The sequence below is a fragment of the Lagenorhynchus albirostris genome, chromosome X, assembly GCF_949774975.1.
Source record: "Lagenorhynchus albirostris chromosome X, mLagAlb1.1, whole genome shotgun sequence".
In the NCBI taxonomy this organism is placed as follows: Eukaryota; Metazoa; Chordata; class Mammalia; order Artiodactyla; family Delphinidae; genus Lagenorhynchus; species Lagenorhynchus albirostris.
Genome location: NC_083116.1, coordinates 47,675,092 through 47,677,251, shown reverse-complemented (window position 1 = coordinate 47,677,251; position 2,160 = coordinate 47,675,092). Strand labels below are relative to the sequence as shown.

Here is a 2,160-nt window from a genome sequence, read left to right as displayed (position 1 = left end):
TTTATTTGCATATAACAGAGTGCTAGATATTATAGTATGAAGAAAAAAAATTAAGACTCATCCTCTAGAAGCTTAAAAGCCAGTTGGAGAGTCAAAAGACAAGCACGTAACAAAAGCTAGCATTTATTGAGCACTGAGTATACCAAGCTTAAAAGCTTTTCATTCTTTGTCTCATTTCGTCCTTACTACAACCTTCTGAGGTAGGTACTAATGACATATCTGTGGAGCACTTACTAAGTGCTTTACATGTGTTCTATGATACATATAATTTTCAAAATGATCCTGTGAGATCCTGACAATCAATTGGGCGCATTTTATTGAAGGGGAAACTGAGCCACAGAGAAGTTATGCAATTTGCTCAAGGTCACACTGCCAGTAAGTGGTGGAGTAGAGGACTGGGAACCAGGCAGTTTGACTCCAAAGCCTGGACTTTTGCTGCCTTGCCATTATCCCAGTTTTACACATGAGGAAACTGAGGCTTAGAAAGAAAAAAGTAACCTGCCCAAGACTATGTGGCTAAGAAGTGATGGAACTGGATTTAGTTTGACTCTAGAACCCACACTCTTAGCCCTTAAGCTACACTGTCTCATAAAACGATGGACTACCTATTTAAAAGAACAATGTAAATGTCACATGGCAGGGTGTGGTGATGACAAGTTTAGCAGAAGAATTTGCAGGTTTTTTCTTCCTTTTCAGGAAGAAAGTTTTGTTATTTGCATTGTTCCCAATTTCCTTGTTGGAATTGCTTTTATACTTTAACGTTTTTTTTCGGTAATAAGGGCAACTAGTTCAACACCCAGACCCTCCAGTGCTCTGGGCTACTTGTCGTGCTGCCCTGATGATATGGATGTGCTCGATTTTTTTGTGTTCCATTTGCTGTTTTATTGACGCAGTTATTGATAAAAGAAAACTCTTTGCCAAGATGCATTCTTTGGCCTTAAATTGGCTTGATGGGTAGACATTACCTTTGGACAATTAACCCTCTTGGTAGCAAAAGCCTTTCCAGACCAGCCGTGTTCACAGTATGTTGCTGCTAACATCTCCACTTTTCTCTAGCTTTTAAGGGTAGCAGCTTTTTGGTTTTATTTTTGCCTGAGAGGTTCCACATTCAGTTGATATTGTCACTTTCTTCAGTTCATCAATTATGCCACTCTTCTCCAAACAAACAGATAAATATACAAACCCATCTCAAACACCTCCTAGAAAGAAGTTAGGCTCTGAGAGATGAAGGGCACTTTGACCTGCAGAAATGCTGGGTGTGGTGGTTGTGGTGGTGCGTGTGGATATATATATGACAGAGGAAAGTGAAAATAAGAAGTGAAAAAAACTCTTTCCCTCAAGAGCAGGCAGTGGCGCAGCTTGTGCAGTCATGGCCAAGATTAAAGCTTGAGATCTTCCTGGCAAAAAGATGGAGCTGCTGAAACAGCTGGATGACTTGAAGGTGGAGCTATCGTAGCTGGAAATCACCAAAGTGACAAGCAGTGTGGTATCCAAGCTCTCCAAGATCCTAGATGTTTATAAATCCATTGCCCGAGTTCTCACTGTTGTTAATAAGACTCAGAAAGAGAACCTCAGGAAATTCTACCAGGGCAAGAAGCACAAGCCTCTGGATCTGCAGCCCAAGAAAACACATGCTGCAGGTTCAACAAGCATGAGAAGTTGAATACCAAGAAGCAGCAGCAGAAGAAACCGCTGTATCCACTGCCAGAGTTCGTAGTCAAGGCCTGAGCATCACAGAGTCAATAAAACACAAACAAACTAGAAAAAAAAAAAAGTGAAAATGAAATGGCACAGGAAACAAGGACAGAAAAACTGTTGTAGTTGTTTTGGTTGTTACAGTTCTTTTCTTTCTATATGCTATCCAATCTAGAGATTCCCTTGAAGAGAGGCTTCATGTTTCTCCATCAGTGCTATGGGAAGGAATGGATCCAATAAATTGAACATCAAAGCAAGACAGTGCTTGTTTTCCATCCCTGAAGAGAAGGATTTAGATCCCTACTCTACTTGGAAAGAAAGTCTGTATTTCCCATTTATGTAATAACTTATGTAAATCTTAATGGAACTTAAAGTACCAGTTGAATACTGGTGACAGTGTTCCTTTAAAAATGTTCTTGTGGGGCTTCCCTGGTGGCACAGTGGTTGAGAGTCCGCCTGCCGATG

The 2,160-nt window shown here is 40.6% G+C and overlaps 1 pseudogene; it reads left to right on the top strand.

Moving 5' to 3' along the window:
- The first annotated feature begins 1,369 nt into the window (after nucleotides 1-1,369).
- LOC132513769 (large ribosomal subunit protein uL29-like) lies at nucleotides 1,370-1,728 on the top strand (annotated as a pseudogene).
- The last annotated feature ends 432 nt before the right edge of the window (nucleotides 1,729-2,160 follow it).